The sequence below is a fragment of the Lactuca virosa genome, chromosome 4 (assembly GCF_052849685.1).
Source record: "Lactuca virosa cultivar CGN04683 chromosome 4, Lactuca_virosa_CGN04683_v6, whole genome shotgun sequence".
NCBI lineage: Eukaryota > Viridiplantae > Streptophyta > Magnoliopsida > Asterales > Asteraceae > Lactuca > Lactuca virosa.
Genome location: NC_136429.1, coordinates 416,296,565 through 416,319,636, shown reverse-complemented (window position 1 = coordinate 416,319,636; position 23,072 = coordinate 416,296,565). Strand labels below are relative to the sequence as shown.

The 23,072-nt window shown below is 38.0% G+C and overlaps 1 long non-coding RNA gene across 5 annotated transcripts; it reads left to right on the top strand.

The window, feature by feature from the left end:
• The first annotated feature begins 18,612 nt into the window (after positions 1 to 18,612).
• On the top strand, positions 18,613 to 22,606 carry LOC145108937 (uncharacterized). Of its 5 annotated transcripts, none has more exons than XR_013708655.1 (4): positions 18,613 to 18,986; positions 19,146 to 20,675; positions 20,785 to 21,817; positions 21,900 to 22,606. It is a non-coding gene; the product is annotated as an uncharacterized LOC145108937 (long non-coding RNA). The 5 variants fall into 5 exon arrangements; XR_013708656.1 differs by having other exon boundaries at positions 20,785 to 22,040; positions 22,254 to 22,606; XR_013708654.1 differs by having other exon boundaries at positions 20,785 to 22,040; positions 22,238 to 22,606.
• The last annotated feature ends 466 nt before the right edge of the window (positions 22,607 to 23,072 follow it).

Below are 23,072 nucleotides of genomic sequence, written 5' to 3'. Positions count from 1 at the left end.
CATCATCCCCCCGTTAGAAGGAATTTCGTCCAGAAATTTTCATTTTGACTGGGATTTCAAGAGTTTGGGAAGAGATGTGGATACTTTTGTTTCATCTGATCCTCGCGTTCCCAGGTGAATTCGGGTCCTCGTTTAGCGTTCCAACGGACCTTCACGATGGGAATACGACTTTGTTTCGTTCGTTTGATTTCCCGATCCATGATTTCGACTGGTTCCTCCACGAAGTGGAGATTTTCGTTAACTTCGATTTCGTCGAGTGGTATTACGAGTGTCTCATCAGACAAACACTTCTTTAGGTTCGACACGTGAAATGTGGGATGTACTTTGTCGAGTTCCTGAGGTAATCGAAGTTTGTATGCTACTGGCCCAATCCTAGCAAGGATTTCGAATGGCCCGATGTACCTTGGATTTAGTTTCCCGCGTTTGCCGAATCGTATCATTCCTTTCCAAGGGGAAACTTTTAGTAGTACTCTATCACTCACCTGGAATTCCAAGGGTTTGCGTCGTTTGTCTGCGTAACTCTTTTGCCGATCGCGAGACGCTTTCAGTCTTTCTCGAATTTGAACGATCTTTTCTGTGGTTTCCCTTATGATTTCAGGGCCAGTGAGGGTGCTATTAGAGACTTGCCCTCTAGCTAGCTGTGCATCCCCCACCTCAGCCCAACACAGGGGTGATCTGCATTTGCGACCGTAAAGAGCTTCGAATGGAGCGACTTTGATGCTAGTATGATAGCTGTTATTGTAGGAGAATTCGATAAGCGGTAGATGGGTATCCCATGCTTTACCGAAGTCTATCACACAAGCTCTTAACATGTCTTCCAACGTTTGAATGGTTCGTTCGCTCTGTCCGTCGGTTTGTGGGTGGTAGGCCGTACTCATGTCAAGCCTAGTTCCCAATGATTTTTGTAGAGACTGCCAAAACCGTGAGGTAAATCTACTATCTCTATCGGAGATAATGGATATCGGCACACCATGGAGTCGTACAATCTCTCTGATGTACGTTCTAGTCAGCTTCTCCATCTTGTCGGTTTCTTTCATTGGTAGGAAGTGTGCTGATTTGGTCAATCTGTCTACAATTACCCATATTGTGTCAAGCCCGCCCGATGTCTTAGGCAGCTTCGTTATGAAGTCCATGGTTATTCGTTCCCACTTCCACTCAGGTATATCCGGCTGTTGTAATAGCTCGGATGGTTTCTGGTATTCGGTTTTGACCTTAGCGCAAGTCAAGCACTTGCTCACATAGGTAGCAATCCCAGCTTTCATGTTCGGCCACCAGTATAATTTCTTGAGGTCCAGATACATCTTATCCGACCCGGGATGGATGGAGTATCGAGTCTTGTGTGCTTCATTCATGACGACATCTCGGAGTCCACCGAACTTTGGTGTCCAAATCCGGTTCATGATATAACGTGCTCCATTATCCTTGACTTCTAAGTTTTTATCCATTCCCCTTAATGTCTCTCCTGCCACCTTTTCTGGTTTCAAAGCTTCCAGTTGAGCTTCCTTGATTTGTATGGTCAGGTGGGAATGGATTGTCATTGTTAAGGATTTTACTCGGCGGCCCGAGTACTCCTTCCTGCTTAGAGCATCGGCCACTACATTGGCCTTGCCCGGATGATAACGAATTTCGCACTCGTAGTCATTCAGCAACTCCACCCATCTCCTCTGTCGCATGTTGAGCTCTTTCTGATTGAGGATATGCTGAAGACTTTTGTGATCAGTGAAGATAGTGCATTTCGTGCCGTAGAGGTAGTGTCTCCATATCTTCAAAGCGAATACCACTGATCCTAATTCCAGGTCGTGCGTAGTATAATTAACCTCGTGCGTCTTAAGCTGTCTTGATGCATACGCGATAACCTTCCCTCTCTGCATGAGCACACATCCGAGGCCTTAATTCGAAGCATCACAGTACACTACGAAGTCCTCGGTTCCCTCTGGGAGAGACAAGATCGGTGCGCTGCATAGGGCTTGTTTTAACGTTTGGAAAGCAGTTTCTTGTTTATTTTCCCACTTGAATATCACACCTTTCTGCGTCAAGGTGGTGAGTGGTTTCGCAATCTTGGAGAAGTTTTGTATAAATCTTCGGTAGTAGCCAGCAAGCCCAAGGAACTGTCGAATTTCGGTTGGCGTCTTGGGTGCTGACCAATTCTCGATTGCCTTGATCTTGGAGGGATCCACATGTATGCCTTTCTCACTTACCACATGTCCAAGGAAATCCACTTCTCTAATCCAGAATTCACACTTAGAGAACTTAGCATAAAGCTTCTCCGCTCTTAGTGTCTCTAGCACTTGGCGTAGATGTAGGCGATGCTCTTCTTCGCTTCGCGAGTAGATCAAGATATCGTCGATGAATACGATTACAAACTTGTCTAGGTAGGGTCGACACACTCTATTCATTAGGTCCATGAATACCGCAGGTGCGTTTGTTAAACCGAAGGACATCACCACAAACTCGTAGTGCCCATAGCGAGTTCTGAATGCAGTTTTGGGAATATCTTCTTCTTGAACTCGTAGCTGATGGTAGCCTGACCTTAGGTCGATCTTTGAGAAGAAATTTGCTCCTTGGAGTTGGTCGAAAAGGTCATCGATTCGGGGTAGAGGATATCGGTTCTTGATGGTGAGCTTGTTTAGTTCCCGATAGTCGATGCACATGCGAAAGGATCCGTCCTTCTTCTTTACAAAAAGGACTGGTGCTCCCCAAGGTGAGAAGCTTGGTCTGATAAACCCTTTGCTCAAAAGCTCGTTCAACTGACTGGACAACTCTTGCATTTCTGATGGTGCGAGGCGGTATGGAGCTCTGGCTACGGGGGTAGCTCTGGGTATTAAGTCAATTCTGAAATCGACTTGTCGTGTGAGTGGTACACCAGGAAGATCTTCTGGGAACACATCCGGGAAGTTACACACTTCGGGGATGTCTTTGATGTCTTTCACGTCTTGTTTCTTGTCTACTACATGGGCTAAGAAGGCGTGGTACTCCTTCCGGAGATACTTTTGGGCTTTGATGCATGAGATGATTTGTAAATTCGCACTAGGTTTGTCACCATAGATGAGAAGGGTTTCGTCATTTGGTAGATTGAGGCGAACGGCCCTTTTGTAACATAGAATGTCGGCACGGTGAGGAACTAACCAATCCATCCCGATGATTACGTCGAAGCTTTTTATGGTGACCGGCATCAGGTCAATTTTAAATGTATGGTTGCCTAGAGTGAGAGTACATTCTGAGTATATATCGCTAGTGCGTTCTACTTTCCCATTTGCCATTTCTACTACATAAGTATCCTTTAGTGATTGGGGATTTTGTTCAAGTAAATGTTTATATTGGTGGCTCACGAAACTCCTCTCCGCTCCACTATCGAATAGTACGCATGCATAAGAGTTATTGAGGAGAAACGTACCGGTAACCACCGTGGGATCCTCGACTGCTTCCCCATGTCCTATTGCCAGGACTCTTCCTACTCCACCAGCATTAGGGGCTTGTGCTTTGGGGCAGTCTCTTTTGAAGTGACCTGCGTCTCCACAGTTGTAGCAGGTCCGGGTTGCCCCCATACTGGCGACTTGGTTGATTGGTTGAGCCGGCGCTTTACAGAAACGAGCAGTGTGCCCCTTCCTGTCGCAGTTGTTACAGTGCATCTCCCTACAAGCACCATTGTGGTGAAAGTTGCACTTGTTGCACTTAGGTAGTTTTCCCGCATATGGCTTCGGTGGTGCTGGAGTGGTAGCAGTAGTGGCAGTATTAGTGGCAGCATGGACAGCAACAATTTGTTGCTTCTTAGCGGGGTCCTGTGCTGGTTGGCTCTTCTTTTCGTTCCAGAACTTCCTTTTGTTGTTTCCTCCTTTTGATTTATCAGTGGTGGTGGTTGTAGTATTATGACCGGCTTGGTGGTCAACAAGTTGTTGTGCCAGCTCCCTGGCACTGTCAAAAGTAGTTGGCCTTGAAGCCAGGACACTACTTTGCACGTGGAGAGACAGTCCCCAAAGGTATCGCTCCACCTTTTTCTCCTCCGGAATAACCATTGTTGGGCAGAGGAGAGCCAATTCATTGAATCGGGTGGTGTAGGTTTCAAGGTCAGAGCCCGTCATCCTGAGGTTCCAAAGTTCTTGTTCCAGCTTTTGAATTTCACCTCTCGGGCAGTACTCCTTCATCATCAACGTTTTTAGTTCTGCCCAGGTTATGGAGCTAGCCACTTCGAGAGTAAGTGACTTAATCCGGCAGTTCCACCAAGTAAGGGCCCGGCCGGTGAAGGTGAAGGCTGCGAACTTAACTTTGCTCGCTTCAGGGCAAGAGCACACCTGAAAGACTACTTCGGTCTTTTCAAACCATTGCATCAACGCGATGACTCCCCCGCTTCCATTAAAGTTGTCGGGTTTGCCATTTGTGAAGTCTTTGTATGAACACTCTTTTGCACGCCACGTACTGTCTCCGTGGTTAGAGTGTGTAGCTCCCGATCCCGAACCACCAGCTCCGTTGGTCCCTATCTGCGACATTGCGGCCGCTACGGCTGCTGTTACTGCAGCCTGGAACATCGCGGGATCAAACTGTGGAGGCGGCGGCGGAGGAGGTGTTGCTGTGTTGCTGGAAGGTCTTGGTCTTCTTCTTGGCGGCATGGTTCTGTCATAAGTTGCAAAGTGCATACTAATTTAGTCGGGACATAATTAATATATTATATTTTAAAATGATCTTTATCGGTTACTTAATTAGTTGCAAAGTGCATACCAGTCATATGTGATTAAGATATAATAGTCCTTCGAATAGATGACCCTAACTCCAAGACCACAACCAAACAAGGACAGGAAGTGAAACAAAGATACATAAATTCTAAGTCTATAGCATCTTAGTTACATATGACCTTAGCGCATCCACTTAGCAGCTATTAATTTATAAATAAAGACCTATTTAATTATCAGATAATTTATTATAGTAACACAAAATACTCCTATAGTATTTGTAAATGTTTAGTTTTGAGTCCTTAAAGTATCCTTTGTAGTCTGTTATTAGGTTTGTTAGATTTGTTGTCCATCCTGACCATCCCCCGGTATATGCAAGTCAATTCCCGGACAGATATAGTTGATCAGGCTATATCCTTCCCAGACTTGATTTACATATACCAAGGCATACCCATAATGTACAACTCCTCTTCTTTTATTTTATGTTCTTCTAGTTATGACACTATATGAGCATGTATGCATGTATTTATACTTTTAATAAAAAAAAATCATTTATTTTCTAAAAGTATATTTATTTGAAAATGCACAAATCAGAGACTATTAGTCCCAATTGTGTTTATAGTTTGTATATCTTATGTGGTTTGATATACTTAATTCACTATAAACTGCGCTCTGATACCAATCTGTCACACCCCCAAACCAAGGATGGCGGAAACGTCCGGGGGTGGAGGACTTCATGTATAGTATCATAACAGCAATTGTAATAGTAATTCAAGCAAACACAACCAACATATATATATAATTGAAAAAAATCACATCATTGTATGAATTACATGTTTACGAATCAATTACAATATGTTGATAAAATATGAAATAGTAGACGCCTTAGCGTCCCATCCTCAAAAGCACTTGATTACCTGTTTAATGATTTCCTGAGAATACAAGTTGTTTGAAAAAGTGTCAACACAAAGGTTGGTGAGTTCATAAGCTTTTCGTTTGTAAAAGTAGTATTTGTGTTAGAAAAATCCAATATTTTCCTTAATGTGTAAATGTAGTCTTAAAACCCAAAGACCGAAATGTACAAGTAATTTGTCATATTTATAGTAAAACAATGCAAGTTTAAATCGACATAAACTCGTTAAATTTTAATGAAGTTCCCGTAATTTCCAATGTTTGTTAATACTTTATGTGAGTTTATTATAACCATACTATGACCAAGGTTGCCTAAAACGACGTTCTTCAGGCGTCGGAAATGTTATGACATTTGTCACCCCAGACCTATCGGTCTAACTGTTGCATGCAGTTTAGGTGTGGGTTTGTCAAACCCAATATAGATCTATACACAAGTATCACGCTCTCCCTCAAGGAGACTCTGGTTACAATACATAACTTAATGGTAATTTGAAGTAAATGTCTCACAAAGTCATTAACGGAATTACGTGTTATGAAAACTTGGTACCGTATGGCCGTACCTTGCTTAATGAAAATATCCTTTGTATAAATGTACCCTTTTTAAATGTATGTGTTATGTAATGTATCATAAACTATACCTATTATAGTTTATCAACCAAGGGTAGTACGTGGTAATGTATGCAAACTATATTCAAAATAGTTTATTTAATGTTTGAATGTATCGATTGTACTTTGATTATAATCACTTGTTATTCTTTATATTTTATATGACCAAATCCAGTTGTAAACTGATGTGTGTCTAAATATTAAGATAAAATGTCATATATTGCAGTAACATATAATCACATAAAGATATACACCTTGCTCAACATGTTACAAGGTGAAATGAAATTAACAGCAACTTTTCGTTAAAAACAGTTTCTGTTACCGTTCTTAGAAAATTTATAGAAAAATCATCAAAGCTCTAAATCCAAATCCGCAAATTTTGAGAGTTTGGAATATGAGTCTAGTTTGTTCGTAAATTTTATCATGATTTTTAGTGATCTCTAACAGAGGTGAAAATGTTCATAATCACAGACTGGTCCGGGTTTGCCTCTGAAATGACAGGCAGTTTTGTAAAAATCACCATAAATTGTAGAAAAATCATATGGAGATGTGCAAGTAGCCATTTTAAAGCTAAGAGTTTGAACTACTTGCACCTGAAACAGTTTTGAAAACTAAAATATTTAAGTTGACCAAAACAGTCCGTGATTAACGTCCATCTTTTCTGATGTAATCTGTTAGGAAAAGTTTAATTGTGTTCTTGATGATTTTACTTGTATTCCCCCCCCCCCTTAAAACTTAAGAAAACATGTAAATGTATGGGTATGAACTCACCTTATGTGGTTTCAGTAGATGAAAGTGAGAGAGAGGAAGTGTTCAACCCAAGAACACTAAGAAGATGTCTTGACGACTCGAGAATCTAACACCGAATAAGATGGAACTTGTGTAAGATATCAATGATTTGAGTAGAATGGAGTTTAATAATTATGTGAATGATGAAGATACTTACTAATTGAAGAAAGAAATCCCTGGAGAAAGCCTTGAAGTTCTTGAAGTTGAGAGAAAAGATGAGAGAATTTTGGAGAGTGTTCTTGGTTGCTAAGTGTAGAATGAAAGAGTTTTATGGAGAATGAGGAGAGAGGATCAATCCTCCAGCTCTTAGAACGTGGGAAGAGCTGGAGATTGGCTGTAAAGGTCCACTAAGGAGACAAGGGGTAGTGGGAAAGAATGGCTAATCATAGAGTGAGGTGGTGGTGGTTTGCTTTTGCCATAAATTAAGGAAAAGCAAATATTCCCTCAATAATTAGTTCAATCACCAATTCTTTTAATATATTTTATAAAAACCCTGGAGATTTATATATTTTGGGGCCTTAGTTTATAAAATAAAGTTTTGGGTGAAAATCCCACGTTAAAATAATGAAAAACGGAGTTAAAACGAAGTCGTAGTCGAAAAACCGGTAAAAAGGAGCTGTCTGCGAGGCTTCGGACCTTCGGACCCTCGCTTCGGACCTTCGGACCCTCGCTTCGGATCAGAGGCCTCGGATGCGAGGCTTCGGATGCGAGGCTTCGGTCCAGAAGCTTAGGTTTCGGATCCTTAAAGCTATTTTACTCGTTTTTACTCCGTTTCAAGCGATTTTTGACCCGGTCAAGGGTCGAGATGACCCAAATGATTACAAAAAGTTAAAGTAACTTTTGAGTGAGATTTGGGAGAGATTTGGGAGAGATTTCAAATAGAAAGAGATAGAGTGAAAACGATTTAGAGAGGTTTTGTTTGTGCTTAATTTGAGTGTCCGGCTTCACAACGCAAGGTTCGTAAACCCCATTAAACCGTGTTTTAGTGTCTTACACAATCCCGATGATTGTGTAATAGTGTTTTATCGCTTTGGTTCGTTGTTTAGCACTTGTTAAGGCTAAGGAAAATCAAACACATGAACTTTCCAAATGATGATTTCTCATTAAAATAGCGAATTGTATAGTGATTACATAACGTAAACCCTAGCATACAAGGGTTATTGGAGTTGACCGGTTTGACTTGTTGACTTTGAATTGACCGAAATTTGACGGTTGTCACAGAAAGACACGATGGTCCAACTCGCATTTGATTACTGTGACCTTACTAACTTTTCTAATGGGACACTTTGGCCCACTAGCACATAAAGCTATTGAAAGTCCTTTTATAAAATATTGGGTCATTGAAGGCCCAATAACATATAAGCGTTATCCCTTTGGGCCCAAAGATCATGTTGATGGACTTGCAAGGCCCACCAAGCATGATTTGAAACTCATATGCCCAAAGTTTGTAAGTTTACTCATCGTAGGTATCGCGTATCGTTTGGAGAGTTTGATTTTGATGTTAGTTATATTGTATCGATTCGAGACCGAATCGATTCGTGTATCACGATATTTGGAGTCAAAGGTGTATTCGTCTTTCGATTTGTCGGTAGTCGTAGCTTTGTAACTTGACTTAATGAAATAGTTTGTCTAAGTAGAAGTTTGACCTTTTCATTTCCTTTCTTTCATAAAAATAACAATTTTAGTCCTTTAAATAAAAGAGTTTCGTTTTTAGTCCTTAAAACAATTTCTTGACACTTTTGCATCATAAATTTGTTGAAATGATAGTTTTAACCCAAAATTTATTTTGTTAACAGATTTAGCCCTTCCATAATGGTATCTCTCGGTTAAGACCCTATTTTTCGCAACTTTTACAGTTTTGGCCCAAAATCCAAAAACTTTACATTTTTGATCCTTGTTGGAATTGAAAAGCATTTTTAAACCTTGAAATAGTTTTATTACACTTTTTATCCCCTGTTTTGCAGAAAGTTTCATTTCAGCCCCTTCAAAATATCATTTTCGCAATTATGGGCTTATTGGGCCAAAAAGCCCAAATTTAGCCCATTAAGCTAAAAATTTGCATTTCAAGTCCTTTGAAAATTCTAATATTCAGAAAAATGATTATAGAAACTGTTTTGACCATTTTGACCCTCAAAAAGCCGTGACTTGACCATATTTGACCCTAGTTTTGCATATTTGACATTATAAGCCCAAAATAGGTTTTTATGTTGAAATATGTTCATCAAAATCTTATAAGTTATTATTCTTGACTTGTTTAGTGTAGAATAACTTAGATTATGTTTGTTTCCCTTCTCATGTCCTAGATCTCGAGTTGCACTCCTTTTTGGTTGCATATTCATTACAAAAACACATAAAATCACACACATACATGCATAAAATCACATATAGCATACACATACACATAGATCTACACATTTTCTTGTATTCTCCCCCATAAAACATATGAAAACCGAAAAGAGAGGGGTATGAAGCTCACCTTGAGTTGTGGTTTCGGCTTTTGAAGAGAGAAGATGAAGAAATTTCGATCCTAGCAAGTCCTCTTGGAAGATCTCGAACTTTAGATGATTTCTAAGAGAGTGATCATGATTTTTAGATTTAGAAGAGATTTTTGATGAGATGAAATAGCTAGATCATGGATTAAACATCAACTTACCTTAGATTTGTGATATTAAGAAAAGATTTCCTTGTAGCCCTTGTGATTCTCGAAATTTTTGAGGGAAAGTGTAAGGATGTTCTAGTGAGAGTTTGAGAGAATTTGGAAGAGTGTGAGGGTGTGTGGTGTGTTCTCGGCCGAGAGAAGAAGGAGAGGGGAAGAGAGAAGGTGAGGTGACTTGTCTAGATACATGCTAGTCCATGCATGGGTGCATGTTGTGTAATAAGGAGGTGGTATCTCCTAAAGTCAACCCTTTCTTCTTGGGTTTGTGGTTTTGGGCCGAGAGAGAGGAGAAAGGAGAAAGTAATTTTGGGCTTTTTGCCCTTAAGCCCATATTATAGTTAATTTAGATGATGCTTGGCCCAAATAAATCAAAGTATAATTTTTGTGACCTATTAGGGCTAAATTAAATTGGTTGTGACCCAATAAGGCCCAAAATATTATGTTTCATGTATATGGGTCCAATTAGGGCCTATTAGAGAGTTCTAGGTTCAAGATAGATAAATTGGAAGCTCATTGGTCCATTAGGCCCAATAAGGAAATCCTAGTCCAAAATGGACTTAAACCGGGATTTCAAGGGTTTCCAATTCTTTGTTGACTATTTGTAGTGCTAGAATGAAGTATTTGATGAAGTTTTGTTGTTATAGAATAAGCATCATTCATGCTTTCACATTGTTGATTCATAATTGATATAAGTGTTGTAGTTACAAGGCATCAAAATTCCTAGTTGTGACATTATTTCCTAAGGCAGTGTACCTTGTTGAAGATAGTATAGCACACTAGATAGGTATCGAACACATTGAACGATGTTTTATCTAATTTTTATTAACTACTCACTAATTACTAATAAAATTGAAAAGGGTTTTTCTCTAGTTTTGCAATATTAGAAACTTAATTTACCAAACTAACTAACTATCAACTAATGAAGCTAACTCTAAAACTAAGCAAAGAAAACAAAGATGATTTAAACAAGGTAAATAAGAGACTTTCGTTTAGCTTCGGATTTATTTGTTATTATGGTTGATTTATGGAAGTGCAATGGATTTTACATTGGTTACCAATTCCTAAGATGACCAAATTAGTGTTCACTAACTTAATCATTTAGCAAACTAGCTTATTTATACGGTGATCAGGCGGACAAACTAACAAGTTTACTAGTGTTCGGTTCGAGTTAATTAGTGTAACAACCTGTTTTCAAGGCGTTTTCATTTCGAAATGGTGAACAAGGGTTGGGTATTAGCAAGGTTAGAATCATTGAAGAAGTCAGTTATTGGGCTCATTTAGAGGTGGATGCTATATTGGATGTTTTGGGTATTCGGTTGTAACTTGGAGCAAAAAGAGTATTTCGATAATTTGTCAATCGGGCTTTATGGGAAATGGATTTAGATTCGGGATATCTGATGGAAAGTATGAATTGATATTAGCGTTGAGCGTCTCGATGCCTTTCTATGGATATATGGATGGTCGAGATCGAGGCTGTATTGAGTGAGTTATGACATTCAGAAGAGTTAGGGTTTGGGGGAAAACCCTAGTACGCGGGGCGTACCAAGTGATACACAGGGCGTACCGAGGAGAAAAGGTCTATACGGGGCATAATTGGGAAGAACGCGCAGCATAGGTGCGAGGGTTGAGTCGGGGTGCGTGGCCTCGTACGTGGGGCGTACAAGAAGGTACGCGGGGTGTACGAGGGTCAGAATTAAAAACCCTAATTTTTAGGGATGGACACTATATAAAGAACATAATGCCTCGAAGATCAACCTCCCTCTCACCCTTGGACAACTTTCACGAAATCCTAATCCTTCTTGTGTGTTCTTAGAGCTTATAAGACCATTAGAAGAGTGTTTTGGTGATTTTGAAGAAGGTGCTCACTCTTGAAGATTCATTGAAGAAGCTAAGCCTTTAGATCCAGAACCTCATCAGCCTTTGGCTCTCATTTGAGGTATAAAGTCTCAAACTTGGTGGTTATTTTCTTAGATCTCTTTTGGGTTGAGTTTATGGACTCTTTTGGTCCCATTGATGAAGTCCCTTGATTCCATGTCATTTTTGGAGCTTAGAGTTGCCCCTCTCAACGTTATTTGGGACTTAGAATCATAAAGTTGTTATCTTGGAAGTCTTAATGGGTTCACGCAAGAGTTAAGACCATTTTCATGGAAGTTGAATGCCATTTCGGGGGTTTGGGCTTATATGGGGCATGCAAAGCCACCAAGCCAGTGACTTTATAGGTTTAAACGTTATTTGGGACTCAAATCTGTAGTTTGGACTTACAGCTTAAAGCATAAAGTGCTTAACGGAAAAGTGGGTTTAAGAGGGACGTACACCGGCTTATAAGGTGTTACATCAACCGTTTTCGTTCATTTAAGTAAACAAAAAGAAATATTGTTCATGTTCGTTCATTTATTAAATAAACAAACTTCTCATAGAACGATTCACCAACGATTTGTTGTACATTCGGTTTATTTACAACGTTAAATATGGTAATGAGGTGGCATCGTCGTAACAATAATTTTCATATGGTGGTGTAGTCATAATCTTAATAAAAGTTTTAATGTCTTTCAAAAATAAAAAAATCCCCATACATCTGATAGGATAATGTCACCATGGAACTTTCAACGTAGTTGAGGTGCTTTTAAGAAAAAGGGAGATGATAAATCCACCGCATCTTTTTGATAATCCACTTATTTTTAAACTTAGTTGACAATTATGCCCTTATCTATATTTAGAATGCAATTTAGTTTTTATTTTAGGCACATTGTTCATTATTAGTACTTAATTTTCGCTTTTAATTTTTTTTTGTTCACAAATCATTTTCGATACTTCATTTTCAAGAGTTTTTTTTCACTATATCATCTATGCATTAGTACTTAATTTTTATCCTCCTTGATTATGACACGTAGGTTTTTTGTTCTTTTTGTGAGACAAAGGATGCGCCATAAACATTCTCAATTGAATAGTTGTCCATATGTTTGTTATTTGGATTTAACTGAAAACCAAACCAAGTAAACTGAAAACGAGTGAACTAAACTTTATTCAGGTCGGTTTTGGTTAATATTTTGGAAGTAAAAAAAACCAATCAAACCGAACCGAACAAACTGATAACCAATTAAACTGAATGAATAACATCCCTAATCAAAATCAAGGAATTATTATATTTATTTTGGTATTTGGAATTGACATAATCATAATCGTCACTGTTAAGTATGATATTTAGAATTAACAGGGAATCGTACACAAAGAATCAAATGTTGTGAAAAGATCAGACGCAAAACTGGACACATACACAAGGAAAAAGAATGGATGATCACTTACCGTTTGACGGCTAAAGATTGCAGCGCCAAAGGAGGAAGAAGTCGTGTGTGTCGTGCGTGTTTGGGATAATGATTTTGTAACACCCCGTTTATTAAGTAAATAAATAAATAAATTAATGAATGTATAGTAGCCCTAAAATAAATAATTATATAGCAAGGCGTTGGTCTTGAGGAGCTAACTGTCATAATTTTAGAAGGTCGGGGGTTAAAGTGTAAAATCCGGAATTAATTTGTAAGCAATATTGAAGACAGGGGCTGCTTGGTAACAATTAGGATTCACTATGAAAGGAATTATGGAAGTAAGGGTTAAAATGTAAATTTTGGATTTAAATTGTAAAGATTTATGGAAGCTGGGGGCTGAATGATAAATATTGGATTAATGCTGAAAAGAGTTTTTGGGGTCAGGGGCCAAACTTGTCATAATGCTTCAATGTTTCATTTAGAACACGAGATTAAACCGCGCCTCCCCCCCTCGTCGCATCTTAAACCCTAAACCTAGAAGACCTTCTTCAGCCGCCACCACCTCATGTGAGCCTCTCAGCCGCTACCACTCCTCTCCGTTCGTTTTCCGATCAGCCGCCGCCGCCGCCAAGCAGCCATTTCATCATTGAACGTAACCTTGTTACCTGAGACGTGTGTGCAACCGGAGAACCACCGAGACCGGGAAGTAAGCTTGGTTCGTTGTGTGCGGGTCGTGAGCCACCAGAAACGCCAGTAAGTCAGCCGCAACCCACCCTCTTCTCTCTCTCTCTCGTTGTTTACTGTGGGTACGACGTTGGAAACGTCATTACCGTCGTCGGTGGTTGTGGGGCCACTGTTCCGCTTTTTCGGTGTCACCCGCCGCCCAGGCTGTGGCCGTGGGAATGTGTGTTCGAGTATACATGTCGCTGTCGGCATTTGTGGTGTGGCATGTGTGTTATTTGGCTGGTAATACCCGAGAAAAACCACCATGGCTGCCAACCATGGTGGCTGCCACCATGTCATCTCTTTCCGCCGCCACCAGCCACCATGCAGAGGTGGCTGTGTGCGTGAATTATTATGTATATGACCGTATCTTGTAAGGATAATTATGTATGGTTTCTCTTAGTCAGGGAAAAACGAAAAAGCTCATCACCGCTGCCTGCTGCCGCCGTTGCTCTGCCACTGTTAGCAACCATCTCGGGTGGCTGTGGGCTTTCGGGTGCGTTTGGGTTGATGTTCGGAGTACTTTTGGGTGTTGCTTTGGCCTAAGGTCATAACCACCACCACCGGGAGGTGGTGGCTGCCGCCACTCGCAACCGCCGACCACCACAAGGTGGTTATGTGTGTGTGTGTGTGTATTTAGCATTAGTGTGTGTGTTTATTTTTTGAGATTGGCATTGTAAATTGTAACAAAAATGGAATAATGAAAAGAAAACTAAAACCACCACTGTAGGGTGGTGGCTGCCGCCACCGGCCGCCGCGTCAGGTGGCGGTGTGCCTTGTTTGGTTTGTAACTCGTTTGGATGTTTGGACAAGGGACTAAACCCCTAATGGGCCTAATAAACCCTAGTGGGCCCAATGAAGCCCTAAATGACCTAAAAGCCCAAACATGTGACTAATGGGCCCAATGAAACCCTAATGGGCCTAATGAACCTTAATTGATCAAAAGACCTAGCTATTGGGCCTATTGGGCTAAGATGGGGTTGGAAACCCTAATTAGGGTTTAGAAAACCCTAATATTGGATTTATGGGCTTGGACTTATCGGGACCCACATTTGGGCCATTGGAATGGAATTGTGTATTAAGCCTAATCACACCATATGATTTATTTAGAAGAGTGATGGACTTAATGAATTAAGTCCTTAGTGGGTTAAGTGAGAAACACTTAACCTTAATTGTCATTTTATATGAAACCCTAATTTCACTTGAGTTTATTGTTGGGCCTTTCTATTGGGCCTTGATGATTGGGTTTTTAATGGGTCATCCAAGATCAAGCAAATGGACTAGAATAATTAATGGGCTTTGAGGTAAGGCCCATATGAGGAGTTGGGCCCAATTTGGAAAATTAGGCCATAGTTTGGGCCTTTATGATTATGTGATATTGGGCCATTAGAATGTTGAATGTTGGACTGGACTAAATGGTTGGGCCTTATGGTAAGACCTTGTAAAGGTTTGGGCCCAATTTGGGAAATTGGGCCATATGTTGGGCTTTGACTCATAGTTGACTTTTGGGCCTTTGGATTGGGCCTTGGGCTTGAATAAAGCTAAGTTAGGGGTAAAGTAGTATTTACCCCACAAGTATGTATTTATGGTTATGTATTGGAACCCAATTATTAATTGGGTGATGTTTGATATTGACAGTTCGAGAATCTGTCAACTAGCAGCTGAGATTGTGTCTGCGGGACTTCGGCAGTGTGAGGTGAGTTACCTTCCAGTAGAATTAGGTCTAAGGCACCAATACCGGCCCACTAGTAGTTGATTATAGTTGAGATAATTATCTTTGTGATAATTGTCTGGTTTGCTACTACCTGGTATGTTTATGTGTTAGCATGATATGTTATATGTGATAGTGGTAGTAGGAGGGGAATAGTCCCCAAGTTCGGTTGTTAGGACTGAAGGGTAGGTCGGGCACCCTAGATATGCCTGACAATATGATTTTGTTATGATGTGTGTGGTAGTAGACTAGGAGGTGAAATAGTCCCCGGAGTTCGGTTGTTAGGACCGAAGGGTAGGTCAGCACCCCAGAATGGCTTGACACGGGTAGGTCGACACCCCAGAATGGCCGGACTGGGTAGGTCGGGCACCCCAGAATTTCCCAGCAGTATGTATGCTATGTGATTGTATGGTATATTGTATGATGGGGGAACTCACTAAGCTTCGTGCTTACGGTTTTCAGTTTTGGTTTCATGTACTTCGTTTTCAAAGGAAAGGAGCCGGCTCGATCGCAGTGCATCACACTATGGTTTTCCGCACATGAGATCATTGGGATGACACTCTGATATTGTTTATGATAACATGTTTTGATTATTTATACTTTGGTTTTGACATGACATGATATTATGGATATTTTATTATACTGTTGGTTTTATAATAACGTATTTAAAAATTAAATTTTTGGCCCGTATTTTTGAGATGTTACAGATTTACTAATAATTAGACATATGACTAATTAAAAAATTAAATTACACCCTATTATAGATGATGAAGGCATAATTTTTCGACTCGGATTTCTCGGTTTTTTGACTTCCAAAATAGCAGTCGAAACCGATCCGAATAAAGTTTGGTTTGATCGTTTTCGGTTTAACTAGTTTAGTTTTCGGTTAAATTTAAATAACAAATACATGAACAACTAGTCAATTTAGAATGTTTATGGCTCATCTTCCATGCAATCCACTTGTAAGAAATATAACAAAGAAATAATAACAAAAGAATGGTTAAACTAAAAGCACAAAACAAACATATAATAGCAAAAATAAAATAATGTTTATAAAGTTATACTTGCAGTATCATTGAAACAAAGTGGCTGACAAATGTTGCTAAAAACATGTAAAACAATGACTAAACACATGCATGTAATCCAACAAATCCTAAACCTTATTCTTAGCACAGGAAAAAAATAAATAAATACAATTTTCATAACGAGGGATGACAAAAAATCTAAGTATATTTGCATAGTTAAAATTTCAGTGGAGAAAAAAAAATTAAAACATTATAAAAGTGAAGTATTAAAATGATGTGTAAACAAAATATTAAAAGCAAAAATTAAATACTGATAACGAACCTGTGCCTAAAATGAAAATTAAATTGCATTCTAGATATAGACGTGGGCATATTTGTCAACTAAGTTTAAAAGTAAGTGGATTGTAAAAAAAACCGTGGATTTATCATCTCCCTAAGAAAAACAAATAATAATAAGGTGATGTGTGCATTTTTTGTAACAAAACTTCAATTTAGGGCGTTTTTGTATACTAACAAGTTTCGTATCTAAACTCTAAACGAAATCTGCGTAGGTGCAGTTTACTTTTGGGATAATGACTTGAAAGGGTAACGAACTTTCGACTTTGATCACATTTAGTCACTAAACTTTTTTTCGTTATCTATTTGCCATTGAACTATTGAAACTGTTCACATTTTACCCTTATGACCGGCTGTTACTGGCCATAAGGGTAAAATGTGAACAGTTTCAATAGTTTAGTGGCAAATAGATAACGAAAAAAAGTTTAGTGACTAAATATGAACAAAATCGAAAGTTTGTTTCCCTCTAAAAAGTTCAATGACTAAATGTGAACAAACTTCCTCTTGTATTATGTTTTAGCAAATTATTTATTTTTGTTAAATTGTAGCAACATTTGTTGATGAAGAAATCTATGAAATAAAAAAAAACAAAACCCTGAAAATATATTTAAAAAAAAAACAAAAAACCGAAACCGAAATAAAAAACCAATGGTTTGACATTTTCCAAAATAAAAAATCAAAATTTCCAATCTGATTTTGGTTTTACAAAAAAATGAACCATTCTCACTGATGTGAATTATGACCATTGGTTTGGCATGCGGAATTAAAGAACACACAAAGAACACAGTGATTTGGGTGTTTAAGAGATGCATTCGATTATGAAAGGTGTTTACAAAAAAGGATCTAGATCTAAATCTACATAATTAACACACACTAACACTCTCAATGTTACATCTCTCAAGCACACCTCTACATGTGGTATGGACCCACCTTATATAGAGGTGTTTACATGTCTCCTCTCTCTATCTCTCATGTCATAAAGGGGGAGTTTTAGATAGAAAATTATGAATTGAGCGTTTTCTCATTCCCTTTTTGGTTTTATAATCATTTTTCGGTTATAAAAAGGGGGAGGGATTTAGATATGGAAATCCGAAAGTTGAATTTTTGTAAAACCAAAATCAGATTGAAAAATTGTGATTTTTTATTTTTGAAAATACCAAACCATTGGTTTTTTATTTCGGTTTCGGTTTTTCATTTTTTTAATATATTTTTCGGGGTTTTGTTTTTTTTATTTCATAGATTTCTTCATCAACAAATGTTGCTACAATTTAACAAAAATAAATAATTTGCTAAAACATAATACAAGAGGAAGTTTGTTCACATTTAGTCATTGAACTTTTAAGAGGGAAACAAACTTTCGATTTTGTTCACATTTAGTCACTAAACTTTTTTTCGTTATCTATTTGCCACTAAACTATTGAAACTGTTCACATTTTACCCTTATGACCGGTAACAGCCGGTCATAAGGGTAAAATGTGAACAGTTTCAATAGTTCAATGGCAAATAGATAACGAAAAAAAGTTTAATGACTAAATGTGAACAAAATCGAAAATTCGTTACCCTTTCAAGTTATTATCCCTTTATTTTTTATCGGGTGGGTTGAATAGTAGACTTGTCAAAGTCGGTTAGAAGTTTCTATTTACCTGGCGAGATGAATAGTAGACTTGTCAAAGTCGGTTAGAAGTTTCTATTTACCTGGCGAGATGAATAGTAGACTTGTCAAAGTCGGTTAGAAGTTTCTATTTACCTGGCAAGAAACGAAAATTGCAAGTTTCTCGTGCGACCGCCTTTATCGGAAATAACTATGCCCACACGTCACGACTTCGTTTTCCACCGTTTGATCATTATCCCATCCTTCGATCTCATCCGTCCATTAACACCCTCGCTTCTATAAAACGCAGATTACGAGAAGATATAATTTCCATACCCCAACGAATATATATCTCGTCTTCGTACTGCTAGAAATTTCAGATCTGCTATCTTTCGTTTCTCGTTTGGTTAAATCGACTTGCGATTGCGATAGATCTGTCGACGATCTACGGTTTGGTGCGATTTTTCTTATGTTCTTATGGATCGAGTATGTTTCCAGAAAACCGATGGAATCGATACGAGTTGTTGATTTATGCCTTTGATGTACTTTGATGGCAGAGTTTGATTGTTCAACCAATGGGATCGATACGAGTTGTTGATTTATGCCTTTGATTTACCTTTGATCGGCAGAGATTCGATTTTGGTCAACATTGATCTGTTGATCAACGTCTCAGATCTACAGTTTATGCCATTTCTAGTGCGAATCAGAAGGTAAGTTTATGTTTTTCTTTCACATCTATTGTTCTGATTATTATTGATTTAAACCGTTGAAGAATCTCTTTTTTCTTACCTTTGGTAGAATTATTTTTTGCGTGTTCTGTTTATATAAGTTGAATTTTTGATTCGATCTTATTGTTTCTATTGTTGCAGGTTCGTTGGCGATTGGTGGTTTTCCATGATGCCTATCATGATTCGGTTGGATGATTGTGAATCTCTTGATTTCGGATTGTCCGAATCCTTGATTCTTGTTATTCTGTTGACCAAGTTTGATTTGTATTGCGAAACTTGAAGTTAAGTTGATCTAGTGATTGGAGCTTGAAGTATGGAGATTGACATCAAGGTTTGTATGTAGAGGTAGTAATCTGTCTTGTTTTGATAAGGTGATCATGTATGTTATTATTAAATCCTGTTTTTCGGCCTTTGCCATGATGGGTGCGCTCGCATGGCAGGCAACTATCCTAATAAAAAATAATTTTTGTTTTTGAGGGGAGGTCGCACGGGGGTTTGCCCGGGATCTCTCCTCTGGTGTGCGTCTCTCTCTTTCTCTCTCTCTCTCTCTGGGTGTGTGTATGTTTGTGTTTACCTCGATACTGGTGCTCAGTTCCTCCCACTTCAATTCGAATTCAATCTGCGCAACAACAACAACAATTATCCAGAACATCATTTATATAATGTTGATGATTATCACCAAAGGTACTTCCAATTTAATTGCTTTTCATTTTTTTTAGAAATCCTTAATCGTTAATTCCGTCTCTATTGCAAAAATCTTGCATCATGTTTTAAGCATATTAATAATTTGGAATTTGGGTTTATTTATATATATATGCATAAATAGTTCATCAAGCTTAAAATATGGTTTCACTTTATGATCAGGATTTGGTTCAAAAGATTTAAATGACGATTATACTACAAATCATTTTACAATTGATTGATTTGCGTTATTTGGAGGCTATTTGCTTGAATCGACTTTATACCCGACTGTTAAAAGACGAATGTTTTATTTTACCAGAGGTTTTATTACCATCATCCCGCTGAAATTGCAACTTTATCGGGTCTAGGAAAAAACCAAGTTTTCCACATTAATCAAAACCAAGTTTTCCACATTAATCCAATAGTCGCAGGGAACCATTAGATATAAAAAAAGATTATGAGCGCCTACTGAGATTTTATCCTAAAATATCCATCCAATACAGGCAAAGACGCAAAGTAGTCTTAAAAGAGCTTTCGTACAATCCTTGGGATGTGGCCAATGCATTTTAAATTGTTAATAACCAAAAAGAATGTCCACAATTGTTAAAATATGATAGTATGCTTAGTGAATTCATATTATTATTGGTTATAATTTTTATTTATTTATTCATATTTTGAGTTGTATATGGCTTTCACTTGTGGATTTGTTATCTTTTTACATTTTAATGTAATCATATACTAGACGCTGAACATTTGTTTGTAGCAGTGCCATCTGTGGGCTGAACTTGTGTCGTTTGTTGAATTGAATCAATGTACGTTTTGTTCTACTATCCCTCTTTTGTGAGGTTTTTGGTTAGAACACTATGTAAAAAATTCAGATGATCTAGTTGTGGATGCTACTTGTGGAAGTTTGAAGACTGACTAAAGCTCTGTGGATTTCTGAGTTATGTGCTGTTGTTTTTGGAGCTCCTTCTATTGATGCTTTTATTTGTAAGTGATTGTGTGCCTAGTAAGAATTTGTTTCCTGGTATGTTTTTGTCACAGCTTTATTGTCATTTTTTCATTAGAATTTGTTCATGATGTTGTTGATAACTGGCAGGTTCTCATGGGTACCTCACATGTCTGTTTTGCCTTTTCGTGGTCCAAAGGAAGCAAAGTGCCTTAATGTAGAAGTGTAACAAAGTACATATAAAGACATGGTTGGAGATCAAATGTGCTGATATCAGTTTGATGCTTTTCCAGTGTTGAAATTGTTAACCAAATCGATGCGATTCAGCTGTTGCAAAGTTATCATTGAAAGTTTTATTGATACCTTTGCTTGCAAACAGACAATTTCAGTTTAGTTACTAAATTTATTAAGCCCACGTTTGTAAGAGAAAAGCTAATTTGCTCATATGATTCATGGATGTTTGCATTAAGTTTTAAACAGTCAATTAGGTCTAAGTTCCTGAAACTAATGGAGCAAGGTAAGAATGATTTCTATTTGAGGTGCTACTGATCATTCAATAATTCTCTTTAAGCTTGCTCTCTCGTCTAAAAACTTTGGTTAAACAAATTTATAATTTATAAGTTTTGCCATGGCTGTTCCTAGTAACCCAATACGTATTAATTAAGTGTTTGTGTATAATAGTATTGTGGAATATGGATGCGGTTAATGAAGGGAAAAGAATGTTTTAGGAATGGTATTTAAACTATTCAGCTATTTGCCTTTAAAAGCATGCTAACACATCTTTTGAGACAAATTTGATAGACAATATTGCGAAACTTATGAGCTTAATAAGTTGGGAGGTATGCTGTTAGATCTGTAAGCTCTGAAATGGTAAAGAGCGCTTGGGATCAATTTCCCGAGAGGTTGGTGGTTCGAATCCATCCAGATCTGTTTTGACTTTTGGGAAAGATCTTTAAGATATTAATGATTCTAAAAAGTGAAACTGAAGTGATTTGTACAAAATATATTTACAAAAAGAATGAAATGTCATTGTTTTATATAAAGTGTTGTCACGCCGGGACTTTGAAATAGGAAAAGTTTAACGCATATTCTTGAACATTCATCTCTACTTGTTTTGCGTGTACCTGATCTACTGTCATCTGTGCTGTGTTGGAGTAGTTAGGTAGATTCAAGTTGTTGCAAGGTGATCCTCTTCCGTTTTTATGAAACAGTAATGTACCTATCCACTTATTCTTTATCATCATTATTTATTGGTTGGTATACAGTGAATTAGGCTTCAGGGAGTGAATGGCAAAGAGGCCTTGGCAAGGTGTGGTGGCAAAGAAGAGGTTGAGCTGGAGGAAGTTGAGGGTGGAAGAGAGATGAAGAAGATGGTAGGCACCTACTCCCACGAGTCTTATTTGCAGGTACAATCTTTTGCTGACTTAGCAAGTATAGTTGTGAAAAGCACTAAAAAATTTCAATGTCAACAACTTTCTTGAAACTCGCACACCTTTCAATGACATCATCATGCTGGGAAGTGTATCCATTCAGTTTACTTCGTATGGCTATTTTATTGGAAATCGCATACCCTGATGGTGAGTTTGAAAATGGTGTCTGATAGATCCAAAATGCTCCAGTTTTTGTGCATAGATGGAAGCTCGGTCTGTGTCTAAAGCAAACCTCAACACGAGATGTCACAAACATGAGATATTCAATAGGAATTCCAAGAGCAAGAATCCAATGTGGAACTAAACAGAAGCATGGAGATGTCTAAAGAGAATTCCTGAAGCAACAATCTTAGCGATCAGCAACATAGGGTAAGCTAATCTTCATCAATCATCCATCATAGTTTAGTCACCAAACAATCAACTGGTACGAATTCTCAAAGTAATGTGCATTCCATAAGTAGGATAACATGTTATAGTTATATCATGTACAATTTAATTTTTATTATAAGTTCACCAAATATGTACCTACAATTTTGACAAAATTACACGAACTGTCCATATGCTTTACAAAATAGACCAACTGTTTTCTTTCTGAGAAATCAAGAAATTATTAACACCGGTGATTTTTGGTTTGGAAACGTTGCACCGCAAGTCATTTTGGCTGATTCCATTTGCTTTTTGGCAGTTTTGTATGTGTAAGGGCATCTCTAACCCTACTTTAAAAAGCTACTTTTATACTATAAATTACACTATAATTCTCCAACCCTACGCTATACCTAAAATTATACCTAACATTATATATAGTGTTGAATTTCAGTGTAACACTATATATAGTGTTGATATTTGGTGCAACACTAAATATAATTTTGAATAAAAAACAATACACCTAGAATATTCTTTTTGTTTTAAATATAGTGTAATGGGTTGAAGGACTTTAGTGTTTATACTATCTTTTACATTATAATTATAAGTATAGTGTAAAAAAATAATATTAAGAGTTGGAGATGG